The following is an 18,617-nucleotide window of genomic DNA, read 5'->3' as shown; positions in this document are numbered from 1 at the left end:
TTGTAGTCACATATGTAAGCTGCCAAGTTAATTATCACAGAAATTAGACTTTACAGAATAAAAACTAATTCAGTTTATCCGTTTATCACCGCCTCAGGCTTTATCTTCCCTGCGAATCAAGGTTTTTTTTTTGGAAGTATAAAAAGTGCTTAAAGGTACTCAATTAAAAACACTAAATGTTTCCAAGCACAAGACGTCAGTCGCGCGTGAACCACAAAGCAGCAGCAAATTGTAGCTTTACGTGTCCATCAGTGATTGGTGTTTATTTAAAAAAAAACAGTTTTGGAATTGTTTTTGTTTTTAATAAATACATTTGATTCTAAAAGAAATATATAAATACTGGGCTGAGAACATAATGTAAATGTTGTGTGTGGATTGTTTGATCCCAATGGTAGCAGCGTAATATTGTTATTGTTTACTGCATTGTACTACTATGCACTGTATTGTTTTAGGTTTGATCTTTTATTAATGTGGGTCTGTGCGGCACTTTTGTTTCCCAACGTGCTCCATAAATAAAGTCTGAGTTGAAACCAACTGCTGTTAAACACCACGACTTACTCGCAAACCAACTATTCCTGGTTCCACATGTTCTTTTTACTGCAACATGTGGTTCTAATGGTAGGGATTATATGACTATACATATACTGCCTCAGGGAAGTCAACAGGCCAGAGGACAAGTTACTAGAATGACAATCAACAAGCAATGTAAATATCTGCACAGCCATGCAGCACCAAAAAAGGACATTTGTAATAGGAAATGGTTGCAAATAGAACTCTGTTTGAATGAGATTACTTCCCACTTGATGTATAATGTTAGTCAATATTTTTTTGATGAGATAGGAATCTTAAGCTGTACTTTCAGGTCTATTCCAATAGACCTTTCTGTACAGTTTTGTACATTTTGCTCCCATTTGAAAGGAAACTAGAGGCCAAACGGTTGCAAAATGTCAACATGGTGCCAGCCAAAACATGATCGTGATTACAGATTCTTATGCGTGACGTCACAACTTGTTCGTATATGTATGTTGTGCATTATCATTAGACTGGATATCAGAAGGAGAACAATTTTAAACGATCCATTATCCAAAATTAGACATAAATGCTACATTATACTAAGGCAACATGCTTTAAAGAGGTGTCCACCTCCACCAGCGTACAACAAGGACAAGTTTGTTTGCTTTTTTTTTTTAGTTCTGGTTGTAGCTAAGCCGGTGAATGCATTGGCACAAATCTCTAAAGTAACAGCTTTCTTGCTAAAAAGAGGTAAAGACAATATTGGACATTTATCAATAAAGCTGTTGAGCTAGTGCTAACTGCAAAGGCTGCAATTTTAATTGTCCTATTTTGATTGTTTTGAAGTTTAGTCGTTAATATTAACCTTATGATAACCCATTTTAAATAGACAGTGCATCCGCTCGCTCTCATTTGGAAGTCCTATTCATTTCATAATGTGAGTGAAAACATAGACTGCCACTTGGGAGTCACATAGCCTAGCCTGAGTGCAACTGTGAGGTGTAAACAGAGTAAAAATAGTCTGCTATCACAGGCTTCCCTACAGTCCCGTTATATAATGGTCCAAGCCAGGATGAATGACATCACGGGTAGTCCAAGCAATCACAACCTTTATGTCCTTTACGACCGGCTGTTAATGTACAACACACTTGAAGTAGCGTAGAAAAAGAAAAACACATGTTCTGAATCACCTGTCGACACATGCAAACAAACATACGAGTAGCTTTCTACAAACATGCGCGCGCGCGCGCGTGTCTGTGTATGCGTGTGTGTGTGTGTAGAGACAACACTTCCGCGATGGTAAAATGTAGATAAAAATGCACCGACAGCCTTGACAGTCCTTGTCAGCACGAAAATAGTTCACAGAAATTCCCTAAATGTTCGGGGAGGTGATATTTAGCGGTGTTTGTCAGTGTTTTACGGCTAAAAAAACTGTCTGCAAAGAACGAGTGTTTGAGCCGAGGGCGAGTGGCGCAGTTAGTGGAAGTGCAGCGCTCGCCCGTCGCCAGTTCGCCCGGCGGACGCGCTCCTCGCTCGGTCTGAATCCAGCCGGAGCTCCGCCGCCTTTCGTCGCACTTAAACACTACTTTGCATTCGCGCTGTGACATGACATGAGTACACACACGAGCCCCGCACGCCCCTCTACTGTTTGGTCACTTTAAAATTAGGTCAGAAGGCGAAGCAAACATTTTACAAGGCTTTGAAGTACACCGGAGTGTCAGCGCCACCCTGCCCAGTTTCTTCCAGCCATTTTCTCAACACAGGTCCAAAAAAAAAAGGGGGAGAGAGTGGCACAATGAGAGCCACGGCCGGCTGGAGGAACGAGAAACGCTGAATGTGACTTACTGTTGGGTGTAACGGGCTGATGAGTTTGTCTCTCCTTGTTGCCAAAGCTTCCCTGTTCTGATCCGGCGCTGACGGTGGAAAGCGACTCCCCTCCTGGTGATGTCTGCGGCGCACAGCTAAGAGCTCTCTGCCTGCCTGCCCCCACCTCCAGAGAGAGAGAGAGCGCGCGAGAGCGAGAGAGAGAGAGGGAGGGAAAGAGAGAGAGAGAGAGAGAGAGAGAGCAGTGTGTAAGTTACTCATGCAAAAATGTAAGAGGGCTTAGAGCAGAGAAAACACAAGACTGAAGTTCACTGACAGGAGCTCCGAGGGCGTGAGAATACACACTACATTTGAGTATTATAAATAAAGTGTGTGTGTGTGTGTGTGTGTGTGTGTGTGTGTGCGTGAACTCTTTAGGACCAGCTTTTCTGGCATTAACATTGACCTTGTCAGAACCAGCTTGTCCTCATGGAGACCAAAAACCCATTTCTGAGGAACTGGTTCAGTTTAGTTCTAAGATTTAAATGGTTGCATATTCATTTCATAATGAAATTTTATATGAATAAAGGGAGGGAGGGGATAATGTTTTGTTTAAGGCTGTTAAAATGAATGAAAGTCAATGCGGTGTACCAAAAAAGAATAGCAATGTGCAAATATGTACGTGTGTGTGAGTGTGTGTACCTGGTATTCCTTATGTTGTAGAGACCTAAATCTGTAAACATAGTCATATTATGGGGACTTGTCTTCCATATGGGGACATAAATCAAGTCTCCCATAACGTAAATGACTACATTTTAAAGTGAAGGTCAGGAAGGTCAGTAGTAATTATGGTTACGTTTAGAGTCAGTCTCCAGGAAATTAATGTGAGTCAATGCAATGTCATCTGAAGTCATGGAAACCAGTGTGTGTGTGTGCGTGTGTATGAGAGAGAGTGTGTTGACCTTTTCTAGTCTTAACACTGACACAAGCCTGTTTCCATGGCTGTGCAGTTGTGCATGTGAAACCCAGGTGGCGCTCAAGCACCTGGCCCGCTTGTCCTCTGACCAGGTAAAGGACATTTTTATTAATTTCTCTTTTTGTATGCATCCCTTAATCCATATAGCATCAATCCTCAATTAAAAGTGTTTTTTTTTATCACCCCTAACCCTAAATGGCTGCATATAATATGGTTATCTTAAGTTTATACAATATGAATCACACCAAAAATTGACTAAATATTGTAGGAGTATGATTTAAAATAGGTCATTCAGTTTTATACAACAATCAAGATGTATCTGAGGATGATGTCTCCACTTTTTTCCAAACACTGGGTGCTATTGTTTACACCATGAGCTCCTATGTCCTATGTGATATCACATGCTCAGCATGCCATACCATGTTTACATTTCTCAGTCAAAGCAGAAGCTCCTGGCAGGCATTTGAAGTAGACAGTTGGAATCTTAGATAGAAGCAGCTCAGCCAAAGGCAGTGACTGACAATCAGCTGACCATGGAAAATGTCGGCCACACCACACACACACACACAGACACACACTGGACACACACATACAAGCATTAAGGCACTCATGGAATATTAACATGCTTCGGCAACTGCAACTTTTAGCTGTTTGTGTCCGTAATAAAAATAAATAAATAAACATATAATATAATAAACCACGACCTTGACTAATAAACTAATGCTGATAAAGTATCTCCAGACTAAGGCAATGTCAGAGAAACATGTTAAAACTTAGTCCACACATTCTGAGTGGCTCTTTTTATAATGTTGACCTCTGTTACCTTTCCCAGATTTCCAACATGGCAGCGAGTGTCTTTGCCTCCTCGTCACAGGAGAGTGCAACCTGACTCTGACCATGAGCCTCCGGGTGCACGAGGCTGCAGAGTGACAGATGATCAGGGATGTATCCCACTCCCTGCCAGTCACTCAATAAGTGGCCTATTGTCCTGCGCTCTATTGTGCCCTTGTCACATGTGAAGCTAAACAAAGAGGCAGAGAGGTAGGCTGCACTGTGTGCCAGGAGGCTTGCGTTACATTCATGGCCTGGATGCATAGAAATGAAGAGACAGCGTCTTGAGCTGAATAGACTTTGATATTTGAATGGAAACAGGAGTTTGATTTCACACGGGTTTATCACGGAGACTGTGCACGCTCTGTGTGGTACAGTCGAGCTTCCTGTAGCATCACACTGTGTCAGGTCAGAGCTCCGGAGGAAACGATAAGTTAACAACATGTTTCAGAGTTAAATCACAGCGTTCCGGATCAGTGATTTAATTACAGGGTTTGCTCGGTGTCTGGCGAGCTCACATATCTGCAAGCATATACACATTTGCATTCTCGCAGGCGTGTACTTGCACCAAATCTACACCCTCTTGTTCCACTCTGCGTGTGCTTACAGGTACACGCCTTATCACGCATGCACTCAAGTGATGAAAAGCTCCACGTATAGAAAACTCCACGGCAGGCATTTCAGGTGGGAGAAGTCACTTCCACAGCAGCCAGTCTCCTATTGACTTGCACCATTCGGAGCATAATGAGAAAATGTACTATAGCTGTTTGTGTGTGTGTGTGTGTGTGTGTGTGTGTGTAGGGCCATGGCGAGCTTGAGGAATAATAAAGAGCTCCTCCCGAAGGAGCAGCAGATTCTTCAAGGGTTGGGTTACTCCCCAGAGATGTGTACCTGTGTTCTTTGTGGAAGGTGTGAATAGTATAATGTCAGGGACAAGTGAAGTGCTTCAGGTGTGGCCTGAACGGGACGAGCCCTGAGATATGGAGACAACAACTGCATACCTCTGCGAGTGACTCTCTGATGAGGTCATATTACTTCTTATTATTATTATTATAAATAAATATCTGAAAGGGTAAAGGAAACGTGAACCTCCTTCTGACCAGAAAGAACTCCATTCAAGCACTTCACTGTCAAGTGTTCACAAACAAGGGATTGGACACTTCACCTGGGATATGAATAAATAACACGCTGAACTTAAAACACTCACCGAGTCGGATACATTATTAATCATCGCCCGCCTTGGGAAAGCAAGCTCTTAAGGGATTTTTCGAAGATTTTAAAACGGTCGAGGGTGTCTCTTCTTTATTGGAAACGCGGTGTCTGGAGTGCCCGCCCACTTAACACAGTGCACTGACTTATTGACCAACCCCGAGACCTTCAGGCGTTTAACTGACAAACGTGTGGCTTTTATGACCCTTGTGCTTCTGTGAATGAGGACGAGAGGGTCGTGTTAGCGCTGCACAATCTCCACACAAACCTTTAGACTTTGTGAGAAGGAGAGGAGAAGCGTTTCGTCGTGTAGGATCTGAAAGGAGCTGTCACTTCAGATTTCAGGCCCCTCACGTTCCCTCTGCTCTCAGCTGCTCACTGCGCCCCCTTTTGATAAAACATGGTAGTGGTCACAGACTCAAGTGCTACATCAGACACGATGCAAGTGCTTCACTTTTTATTGTCATAAACTTTGGGAAAATATGACAACACTATCATTTGTCAGATGTGTGCATGGCTTCAGTATCACTGTACATGCTTTTTTTGTACATGTTGTTAGTTAATGACGCTCAGTGGATTCACTATGTTGTGGTTTTTCCTCTTCATTATTATTATTATCACTATTCAAATTATGATCATTTAATTATTTTCCAAATACCATTAACTTCAGCGGCGCCCCTGGGTAAGTTTCCACTGTTGGCAATAAATGGGTTATTCTTACATCTAGGGCAGCAGGGTGGAGCGGTGGTTAGCACCGGCGTCTCACGGAAAGACGGTTACCGCTTTTGCTGTTTGTGTAAGTGCTTTTTTTAGATTTAAATTGAGCGTAGCTGTAAATGTGAGTGTCTGGTTGTACAGTATGTTGTTTAACAAAATTTCAGCTCCCACATGTGCTGACAAAACAACTGTATAACATGTAGTCCAGTCTGGAGTCGTTGCACATCAAATATCAAAGTCAGACATGACCTCCCTTCTTCTTCTTTTCCATCCCTATCGTTTATGATATTGATGCACCTCAGCCACGTTTGAGATCTCCTTTGAATTCTCAATGTGAAACAGCATCTAAAATGAGTAAGAACCACACGCTTAATAATAATACAACATCACTTTTACAACCAAAATGATCCAGACTTAAATTTGCCCTTGCCAGTGTAATCCTACAGCTGCTGCCTGCTACTGGCTTACATGTTCTCACACACACCTTCTCCATTCTCCAGCAAGGGAGAGCAAAGCAAGGTGGATTAGGGCGCAAAGAGAGTTCCCTAATCTGTGTATTAACGGCAGCCAATTGAATCCGTCTGTCCTGAGCAGGCAGATTTTGGGAAGTAATCTGAGGTGCCTTTGTTTTTGATCTGTACAAAACTCCCAGACCTAATTGGAGCGGTCGAAGCGTCGTTCCGTTTCTCTGCATTTCTGCTTTTTGCCACATCTCAGGCATCTCTGAACGTTTGTGTGAGCATTATAGAGGATCAGGGGCGGCTTCATGTCTCGCCTTTGATGAAACAAAAAGCAGATCAGCGAGAGACACAGAGAGGAAAGAAGAGCATTGGTGTGTATCTTTCAGCCGAGCTCCCTATGCGTGAGAAATAATGGTCTGGACCCAGACCTTATTATACTCGACGGCTGCCTTTGTGGATGAGACTGCAATTTCCCAGAGACACACAAATGTTTTTATGCTCATTTCACAGACGTATTCCCTGTTTGAACCTCAAATCACACTGGTGGTATTATTAAATTTCACTTTTCACCTGTCTTGTAGTTGTTTTTTTTGCTTAAGGCATCAAATATTTCTACAAAGTGATGTCTGTGTTCAACGCTCCATTCCCTCAATATAATAAGAAGCAATAAGAGCTTTAAAAAAATATATATATTTATCTGTTCTGCCCGAGCCGCTCTCCTCCTACTCAGCACTTTAATTATTGACCTGGTGAGGGACTCTTGCCAACTTTTGTACACGTACACACACACACACACACACACACAGTGTATGGCCACACATAAGTACAAACAGTGGTGAGGGATCAGGACAGCTATCTGCAGAACACAGCCACAAACTCTAGGGTCAGCACGGAGTGAGCTGGATAATAGATGAGCTTGAAAGAAGCATCCCACAAATCTGGTGCACTCGCCCTGCACTCTGTCGGCCTGATTCTCCCCCTTGTCTGTGTGTTTGAACAAAGGAAGACAGTGTATGAGAGGGAGAGAGGGAGAGAGAGAGAGAGAGAAGTAAATGACCAAAGAGGAGAAAGCAGAGCTCCTTTATTCAGGACCTGAAAAAAGTTGGCTAATAAATAAAAAAGTTATAGTGTGACCTTTTGGCAAACACACTTGTTTGCTTTTTCCTCTGAGACCTATACGAGATCAATATCAATCTCATATCACACAGTTCATTATGAAGCTGTAGCCGGCAGCCAGTTAGCTCTGGAAACAGCTCCTCTGTTGTTGTTGTGTCTTAAATCACCAGTGGCACCAAACAATTTTTTTCACTCGGTGTGTAGAAGAACGTCACATAATAACACATCAAACCGCTTTGATTTACCTCGAAAAGTGAAGTGGATTGCCGGCAAAACACCTCGTTCCACTCTGGATGTTCATTTTTCATTATCCGCGCGCGTGTACGTTTTCACTGAGACTGAAGAGTCGCGTGCCGTCATAAATATATTAACAAACGATTAACCTATAAAGAAAACAATTATTTGCCCACTTTGCACGACTGTAATATTGCAAAAGTCATTAGAGGGCAAGTGGAGCAGGAAGACAGCACACCACTCCACTGCAAATGCCCTCGTCTTGCCACGCGCATCGATCACAATGCGTCATTGGTCATCGATCAATACTGCTTCTGTGGCTTCACCCTCTGACCACCATCATTAGCACCCTCCGTCGCATTCCCGATGCCATCGCCCCCCCTCTGTCTCTGCAGCCTCCTCTGTCTTCACAGGGAAGAGTTATTGTGACTTTAAAGTTGCGAGGGGAAACGATTTTGTCACTGTCGAAACAGGGCTGCGGGGGTTAGCCTGATGTTTTCAGCATTTATGCTAAACTAAGCTCTATAGACTGTATGTACTGTATATATATATATGTTTATACATATATATATACAGTAAAAAGTGTAGGAGTTAATTGATTGATAACGTCAGCTAATATTTTCATGCATAATGGTCTCAATTGCTAGTTTCAGGTCTTCTATAATAATAATAATAATAATAATGATACATTTTATTTTAGGTGCACCCATGGTAATTTGCCGTGGGAATAATACACAGCACCTTATATGGACTTCCTGAGGGTGTGTGTTTATAGGTCACATATTCAGGCTTTAAAAAAAGCATTCCCCCCAGTTTCTTATGTGTTTTTGAGTCAAAGTTATGATTCATTTTATATCGCATTTTTAGTGATGATATAAAGTAGCAGTAATTGTGCAGAAGTCACAAAATTAGACTGTTTTTGTAATTTCTTTTTGTTCATAAAAACGAGCCAAGTGAACTGTGACGTATTTCCAAATTTCACAAATTCAATCCGATTTGAAACATTTTGAGTACTTTTTGCTCAGGTGAAATTCCTCAGATTGCCTAAAGAGCCGAAATGCTCTATGTTCTAAGGGTTAAAGATACAAAGTTAAGATGAAATAGAAAGGACAAGATCAACACAGTAGATGGAGATTGAAAATGATGGGGTAGTTGGGATTTGAAGGTCAGATAGTGAATGACCTTAGTCCCATTGTGGACAGGTGGGCAGGTGGTGTGGAGAGGAGGGAGGCTGAGGGAAAGTGTCTAAGTGTGGAGCAGGTCAGTGAGATGTGCAGAAGCTAAATTATGGACGTTCTTTGAATGTTAAAAGAAAGATTTTGAACATGAAGTCAGTTTCACAAATCAATCATGACATAATGAGTGAACACCAGTGTGATTGACAGCTGCTGTTGTCCAACAGGTGTGACAAGTGTGAACCTTTGGCTGCAAAAAATATCAGGCATCAGCAAGGACTAAGGAATAAATGTGGATGAAGGAGATGTGTATGTCTCTATCAAGTACCTAAAAGTATCTTACCAGAAAATGACTTTGGTAGAAGTTGAAGTCACTTTTTATAATATTACTTAAGTAAAAGTATTAAAGTATTCAAGATTACGTCCATTTTTACCTCCAACCAAAAAGGGGTTTCAGTCCTTTGACCTTACTTCAGGTATCACAATCAAATCTCATTTGATTCCTATTATTCTACAGTCAGTGTCATAAAGATGTTTCTCCCACCTCTCCCTAACGACACGTTCAATGCACTCACTGTCGAAGAAGCTCACAGTGTTGGTCAAACTCGATAATTAGACTCAAGCCGCCGCATCAGTATCAATAATCTCACCCTTCTTTCTGAGTTCTTAGACTGCTGCTGCTCTCTTCGAGTGCAAATCAACGGGAGCGACCACAAAAGCCACAGTGTCTCGACGCCGAGTATCAAAGGCCTGTGTAAAAAAAAAAAAGAAGCAGAAAATTAAAAAATCAATAAAGTTATCAGCACGCCGCTCCCCCAGACGCGCCGGTCACAGGAGAACATTGTGCTTGTAGAAACTCTCCAACACCATTGATTAATCCTTATCACCGTGTTTCTCTGTGCATGTCTCGGCAATATTTTAAACGTGGAGAAAAGCTCTCTAATTAAGAGAGAGAGTCCCAGTCTGAAGTGTGTTCTGACTGTTGGTTTATGCCTGATGACTCTTTGTGTTTGCAAGTTTGATTATGTGCTGTCTCAACATGGGAGGGTGTGGAAATTATGTATGAGAGTAAATGAGATAATAAAAAATAATTAAAAAAATGTTTCCACTTACTTTTGTTGTTTCCCCACGTACATTTGCATTGCATAAAAGAAATATGACACTTTGCCTCTGGGTAATTATTTACATACCTATACCGTACAGCACATCTTCACCGCGGCTTCTTCCTGTAAACAGAGAACCTTGAGGTTTTGGAGAGTCTAACATTGTATTGTATAAAGTACCTTAAAGGGGATACTTGAGTAAAAGTACAAGTATCTTACCAGAAAATGACATTGGTAGAAGTTGAAGTCACCTTTTATAATATTACTTAATTAAAAGTGCTTAGTGCTCATGCAGTGCGGATCTGTGCCGCAGCTGCACCCATGGTAACTTGCCGTGGGAATAATACACCACTCTTTATATGGACTTCCTGGACGTGTGTTTATAGGTCACATATTCAGGCTTTAAAAAAAATTGGGTGTTCTTCTACTTATGTGTTGTTGAGTCAAAATTTAAAACATGCATTTTTAGTCGTGATATAAAGTAGCGATAATTGTGCAGAAGTCACAAAATTAGACCATTTGTCTTTTCTTTTTGTTCATAAAAATGAGCCAAGTGAACTTTGAACTGTGATGCATTTCCAAATTTCACAAATTCAATCTGATTGTAAACATTTTGAGTACCTTTTGCCCAGGCGTGTTTATATAGTTGGCGATAATTCATTTTTATTTTCATCAGATTGCCTATAGGTTGTGCTGGGGAAAAAAAAAGGATACAAGACACTCTATACTCTGTATATACTGTATTTAAACATAGTAATGGAAAAAATACTCTGTTTTCTAAGGGTTAAGTATCAAAAGTAATTTTCTGATATAAAATGTACTTAAGTTTTAAGGATTGAGCCATGGTAGCTTGAATTGTCTTGCAAGTGGAAGGTTGAGGGTTCAATTCCTGGCGTTGCTAGTCTATATGTGTCCTTGAGCAAGGCACTTAGCCCCATGTTGCAGTGTGTGAATGGGTGAAAAATGTAATGTAAATGTAAAAAGCTCATCAAGACTAGAGAAGCTCTATAGAAATACAGACCATAATGCCAACTCTTCCTCTGATTTGACTTGGTAGCAACGAGGAACAAAGATAGATAGAGGAAATGAGTAAAAGCACAGATACGTGAGTTTTGTACTCAAAGGACAAAGTATTTGCACTTTACAACACTGATGTTCTCATGTCAGTCATCACGTCACCTGTTAAACTGCATAACTTGTTTGTTTTTGCCACTGACGCACGTGATCTGTGGACGACATAAGCGTAAACACCTCGCCCCTCCCGTGTGAGCGCTAACTCCACATCAAACAGCTGATCGGTCTCTCATTTGGGTTGAAATCCATTTGGACAAGGCCTGGTTTTTCTTCTTGGCAGCCTTTTCCACCGACCTCCTGATGCTCACATCAGCTGACGCTCACTCTCGACAGTGTGTTGTCATGAAATTTGAATGATTAGATTCGTGAAATAACATATTTAACTTTATATCTGACACTGAGAAGTTGTTTTTTTTTTTTCTTTCATCTGCAGTATTTTGCAGTCCACTCCTTCTTCATTTTCAAACAAGAACGAGTCTCTATATTTAGAACACTTCCTCTTTGAACTCTCAGTTGTCGGGATTTTTCAATTATGCAGATTCTTTTTAAGTGTATTAGCTGAAATAGCATAACATAACTCAAGCCAGATGAATCGCTGGCTTCAGTATCCACAGCCGGCTTTTTATGTAAAAACAACACCATCGACGGCACAAAACGCAGGCCGGGCTTTGTCCGACAAACGCCAACAAAACTTCACACAACTTGCACTTGTGTGTTTTAGTCATGTGCTGCAACTGATGATTTCCTCGTCAAAGTGTGTGTGTGTGTGTGTGTGTGTGTGTGTTGCATGACTCATTTACAAATGAGTTGAAAACAAGGGGTTTCCCATTTCCCAGAAATACTATTAAGCAGTAATGACACAGAGACACATTTCAGCGCCTGTTTGAACATGGCAGTACAATAAAGAAACAAAAAAGTAAAACCCCAAAAGGCACAGTAGGCAGAATTATGTCAGCACTATCGATCAATGCATCCAATAAAAACCTTTCAGCGCAATGTAAATCAGGTTCTCTCTCTAGGTTGTAGAGAGAGAACGACACTGCTGCTGTTTACTGCCTCACAACTAAATCTGGGACCAATCAAGGGCCAGTTTTGTTGGCCGTTTCACTTCAGCTACTCTGCATTTAGATTTAGATGTTTTGCAGTGTTGCAGCACTGACGATACTCCAGAGTACAACGGAGTATTAGGGCCAAACTGAAGTAATGTTTGTTTTAAAATCTTTTGAGAATAAAGTCATAATATTCCGACTTTATTCTGGTAAAATTATGACTTTTTTAATATTACAAATTAATTCTCATAATATTGCGACTTTATTCTCATAATATTGCGACTTTATTGTCGAAATAAAGTGTCAGTATTGAAGTTTCACAGATGGAGAGATCGCCTCAGGTTGTCTGTTGTGAATGAAACAAGTGCAACTGTCAGAGGTGGAGACAGAGAGATAAGATAAGATAGCTTTATTTATCTCACAGTGGAGTGTAACGGCGTTACAGCAGCTCAACAATAGATAAAAAACAAACAAATAATATACAAGAGAGTGTGAATATCTTAATAACCTGTGGTCAGCTACAGGGTTCTCGCCTGGATGGATGGATAGATAGATGGATAGATGGATAGATGGATAGATGGATAGATGGATAGATTCCATCACTGTCTTGGATTAAACTGCTGTTCTTCATCCTTATATTTATTCAAAATTTAAACTGATTGATGCTTTTCAAAATAAAGCACACAGTAAAAGGTTCATTGTAGAACTTTATCAAGACATGGAGACCCTTTTTAGACGAGTATGACTCCTTAAAAGCATTTAATTTCACCTGATTGTGCCGCTTTTACATTCTACCTTGATGTATTACGTACAATCCTGGGTGGGAGGGTGGCAACGGATAAGAGGAGTGTAATGTAATCAACATTTACTTTGTATGTATAGGAGCTGTCATCAAATATGTCTACTTTGGCTATAAAACTGAAAAACCCATAAACATACACAGTGTGTTTCTTGCCAAAGTATATGTCAACAACATTTTTAGTAGTAGACCTTCATTGATTTGATGACCAAAACTGTATCAGTGTAAATAAGACCAAGTGCAGGAGTCTTTGTTTGCTGTTTAAAATGTATGTTAGAATGAGTAAGCTTTAAAAAAAAAAATGATCCAGGACATTAAAGTTCTGTGTTGGTATGGTTATGTGATATGTGTTTGTGACTGTGCTCGCTTGCCTCTCTATTAATAGCAGACCTCCAGTAGCTGACCGAGGCATTAACACATATTGTCAGTCAGCAGGCCGGATTATGACCCATCAGATTGTTACTTCAGGGAGGGGATTTCTCAGATTCCCCATCAGTGCACACACACACACACACACACACATGGAAACACATTAGGATTACTGTGCGTATACTGTGCATTAAACATGCGGTGAGAAAGGTCAGTGTTTCACTGAAACCAATTATGCATCTAAATGATCAAGTCAGCAATGCTTTTCCTTTTTTTATTGCTGTTGATGCTCACATGGCAAATAACATAATATAATTTGGCTCTTAAGTATGAGATTTGAGACTAAAGAGATGCTGCAGACTGTCTGGAGGACAAGAAGGAGCAACAGTGATATCCACTGCAGCAGAAGCATTGTGTGTGTACATGACTTTATAGACAACAAAGCACTTGAGAATTATCTCTGACATTGGCTCAGGGACAATGACAGTGAGTTATTGCTTTGTGAGTTATTTAACAGCCAGTCTCGTAAAGTAATATAACTCTATAAGCTCTAGTGTGTCACTTTTAATAATAAACAACCTGTTCTTTACATTCAAACCATTGTCAAATGTGTTCACACAACGGTGATTAAGATTACCAGCTACACACGACGTTATGTGTCCGTCAGTACTGCGGCGTATACCGGAAATGATTTGTTTTATGTCAAGACAGACGGAGGCTAGAGCAACACTGTGTTTGTGAGTACGACTGAAAGAATGACATAAAGAAGCGCCCGGAAATGTATTCCATGGTGAATGTATAAGTGAATTCCACTGCTCAAAAAACACCAGATTGTTCAGCAGTTTGATGTGGGAAAAATGCTTTGCTCTGCTGGTGCATACACACAAAACGCCCCCATCAGTCAGGTCTGACAGTACTGCGTGACCCTTAGAACACTTTTTTTTCCATTACTATTTTAAAACATACAGAGGCTATACGAAAGTGCAATATAGAGTGTCTTGTATCCTTATTTTTTAACACAACCTATAGGCAATCTGATGGGGGAAAAAATCATTTTCACCAGTTATATAAACACACCTGAGCAAAAAAAAGGACTCAAAATGTTTAAAATTGGATTGAATTTGTGAAATTCGGAAATACGTCATAGTTCAAAGTTCACTTGGCTCGTTTTTATGAACAAAAAGAAAAGACAAACGGTCTCATTTTGACTTCTGCACAATCATTGCTACTTTACATCAGAACTAAAAATGCTATATAAAATGAATCATAACTTTGACTCAACAACACATAAGAACACTTTTTTTTTTTTTTAAAGCCTGAATATGTGACCTATAAACACACACCTCCAGGATGTCCATATAAGGAGTGGTGTATTATTCCCACGGCAAATAACTATAGGTGCACCTGCGGCACAGATATGCCCCGCGTGTGCACTAAGGGTTAACAGATACAGTGTGGAGCGTTCAAAAAAAGGTGACATTGTTTCTGTACAAGACCAAACAGAGGCAGAATAATAACATCAACAACAACAAGAACTACTCACCAAAAGTTACACACTGCAGCTTTAACCAGACCGGCGTAACATGTGCTTGGGCACTTTTCTACCTTCAACTCAGCAGTCATCTGCAGTATACGAACCCCATTATACATATACAGTACCATGCAGTATATGGGCATACAGGATACCTACACAAGCAGCCGCTCCACTCAGTCATCTTTTTTTTTGGTCTTTGGGAATTCTGCCTCCTCCAGGGAAGGGGGGAGGGGGGGGGGGACCAGGTGGTGATGAGGCCCCCGGTGGAGAGGCATTCATCCCGTGCCACTTGTGGCTGTTAGGGAGCTGGAACATGAAACCTGTGTGTGGCAAACCCATAACCTGCAGCAGGACATCCACAGATGACACGAATGCTCCGCACGAGGGATTACATTCACAGCTCAGTACTGTATGTTCACTATGTTGACACACTGTCTGACAATTCATGATTAAAATACTACACGTATCATAGCAGGGAGATCTGTATCTGTACGTGGTAGCAATAAAACTTTTTGTTTTTTTGCGCAGTCGTTCTCCTTTTGTGTGAGAGCTGCAGGGCGGACATTAATGTGGTGTGTGAGTTTGTGTGTGAACTTGCGAGAGGGCAGAGGGTGCGGCGCGTTTGTGGATGTTAGGCAACACAGAACAGCTGACAGTTCTGCTTTGGCTTTGTACACATGAACACACACTGCACAATAGGACTACTGCTCTGTCATCGGGTGCTAAACACTCCCTCCCTCCCTCCCTCATTCCCTCCCCCTCTCTACTCGCCTCCTCCCTCCCTCCATCAGTATATAGTGTAGTACTACATGCTCTAGCTGACAGCTCATGCCGAGCCAGCACATTCCACATTATTACTACTTCAGATGTTTGTGGCCCAGAAGCTCTGTGATTGGCTCAGCCACCTCCGGCACAGAGGCGGTTGAGAACCAATGAACAGGCAGCTCTGGGGAGTAAAGAGACAGACAGTAAATACAAAGGGAACTCCCTCTTCTGGGCGACACAGAGAATGTCTGGGTTTTGAAAAAAACAAACAGAGAAGTGTCTGTTTGAACTGTATCATAATACACAAAGGATGGTGTTCCAACATTGGCTCATAAAGAATTAATGTTGCTCCATCTATGTTTTGTTTTTTTGCTCACATATAACGCTCCTTTTTTTTTTTTTGTTGGCTCCTGCAGCTTAACCTGTGGATACCAAAGGTCAAACGTATGCTTTGCCTCAAAGACACGAGAGTGTGCCTCTGCAGCATCAGCAGCACATGATTAGAAAAGACAAACGCAGACGCACGAGAATCCACAGATCCGAGCACAAAGGACCCGTCAGTGTTTTTCCACAGTAGGCCCATGAACCCATTGCAGGATTGGAGAGCGATCAAAGGCCCATGAGGAGTTTCTGCGAGGTTTCTGAGGGTGGAGTGTCCCTCGAAAAAAAACAGATAAAAAGTGAATCGTATTGTCTCCCCATGTTTGTCTTTCTCTCACTGAAACTTCATCCGACGCAGTGTTTGTAACAGTCATTAATGTGACACACAAAGGGTTTATTTATCACTGTCTCTTTCTTTCAAAGGGATTTTTGATTGTCAAAAGTTCAAGCTGAAAAGTGTCGTTCACAGTAATGAGCTCTCAGAGAATTATCACACAACCCTTCCTGGTTTTTTTACTTTTGACTATTTACTATTCTTTTCACAATCTTTTCACTCGTTATATGCTGCCATAATATCCCAAAGATATAGATTAGTTTACAGTTTGTTATGAATAGTTTGAGACATATAAAGATGGGGATCTACCTATCTATCTATCTATCTATCTATCTATCTATCTATCTATCTATCTGGCAATAGCTAACTTGCCAGCTAACCTACAATCTATCTATGCTAAATAGCTAACTTGCCAGCTAACCTACAATCTATCTATGCTAAATAGCTAACTTGCCAGCTAACCTACAATCTATCTATGCTAAATAGCTAACTTGCCAGCTAACCTACAATCTATCTATGCTAAATTGCTAACTTGCCAGCTAACCTACAATCTATCTATGCTAAATAGCTAACGTGCCAGCTAACCTACAATCTATCTATGCTAAATAGCTAACTTGCCAGCTAACCTACAATCTATTTGCTAAATAGCTAACTTGCCAGCTAACCTATAATCTATCTATGCTAAATAGCTAACTAGCCAGCTAACCTACAATCTATCTATGCTAAATAGCTATCTATAATATTCTACTCAAGTAGAAGTACCACTATGTTGCTAAAAATTTTAGTAAAAGGTACAGGTCTAAAAATGTACTCAAGTTAAAGTAAAATAGTAGCTTTTTTTAAAATGTACTGAGAGTAAAAGTTACTTAGTTTCTTTAATAACAAGGCTGGGGTTCTTTCTTGTGTCGTGCAAAAAGGGCAAAAAGGACAAAAAGGGGACACAAATCATCCAAAATTTGTACACAAAAAAACCTACTGAGTTACAGTAACATGAGTAAATGTAATGCACTACTTTCCAGTTTATTTGAACAGGAGTTCAACAGAGTTCAGTACTGGGACCAATTCTTTTCACCTATAGTGCGAGCTTCCTTTAGGCGATGTTATTAACGTGCATTGTGTTTACTCCTACTGTACATTCAACCTTGGAGTTATTTTTGATCATGCCCTTTCACTGTTCCTATAGGAAGTGTCCTCTCGCTGTCCCTGCAGGACGGCCCTTTTCAACCTGCACGGTATCATCAAAACAAGACTCATCTGGTCTCAAAGGAATGACGCACAACTACTCGTTTGTTATCTCGAGACTGGATTTTATTGTGTTGTTTATCAGGAGCTTTCAATAAGTTAGTGGGAAGCCTAAAGGTGATCCAAAAGCTGCAGTGCAAGTCTCCAAATGACTTTCTCTCTCTGTAAGATCTGGCACAAAGCTCAGAATCAATCTCCCTAGTGACTAGGTTCTGTTGTTTTTTAAACAGCGTTTATTACCCTATTATCCTAATAGAGCACTTCAGGCGACGCTGTTTCCAAGAGTTTGAAAAGGATGTGAGCCGTGAGGCATAAAACTCCTCTCCTGTGGAACCAGCTCCCAGTTTGGGTGTGGGAATATTAAGCAAAATGTTGGCATTCCGAACTGGCCAAATAACACTAAAAGATAAAAGATATTCGAGGTTTTTGTACTTGTGTTAGTGACTATTTACTTCAGTGCCTGTGCTGTCAGTTTGGTCTTTACACCAGCAGCACCGGAGCTGAAAAACACTGATTGTCTCAGTGGAAAGGTGTGCAGTTTACAAACTCTGGCTGTTCGTGAGATAAAAGAGGGAATGTATTTACTCCTAATTTAACAGGGTTTTTACTTTTTGACTTTAGACTTTTCCTTTTTCATTCCACCCTGTGTTGTGTTATACTGTTGTATTTACATCTCATTTCTTTTTAAATGTTATTTTCCTTTTACAGTGAACCAAATCCTTGCATGAAAGGTGCTATACAAATAAAGTTTATCATTATTAGTATTACCATTATTACATGTCATCAGTGAGAGCGAGTGTCTGCATCTCAGGCGAGGTTCACGGAAACAGCAAGTTCTCCTTTTAAGTTTACATTTAAATGTGATTATAGTTTGCTATGCTGGCTGCATATGAGCCTCTGTGCCCACACAATCAATAATTTGGTTTTCAGGA

At 40.8% G+C, this 18,617-nt stretch overlaps 1 protein-coding gene across 1 annotated transcript in view; it reads right to left on the bottom strand.

The window, feature by feature from the left end:
• The window catches only part of atxn1a (ataxin 1a), an 83,899-nt gene extending 81,405 nt beyond the window's left edge, over positions 1-2,494 (bottom strand). The window contains exon 1 of the mRNA XM_058618854.1: positions 2,359-2,494. The gene's annotated coding sequence lies outside the window, so the exon portion shown is untranslated. The remainder of the gene's footprint in view (positions 1-2,358) is intronic.
• Positions 2,495-18,617: the final 16,123 nt, after the last annotated feature.

The sequence above is a fragment of the Solea solea genome, chromosome 20 (genome assembly GCF_958295425.1).
Source record: "Solea solea chromosome 20, fSolSol10.1, whole genome shotgun sequence".
In the NCBI taxonomy this organism is placed as follows: domain Eukaryota; kingdom Metazoa; phylum Chordata; class Actinopteri; order Pleuronectiformes; family Soleidae; genus Solea; species Solea solea.
Note: the sequence above shows the minus strand (reverse complement) of the source record. Positions and strands in the feature narration are given on the sequence as shown.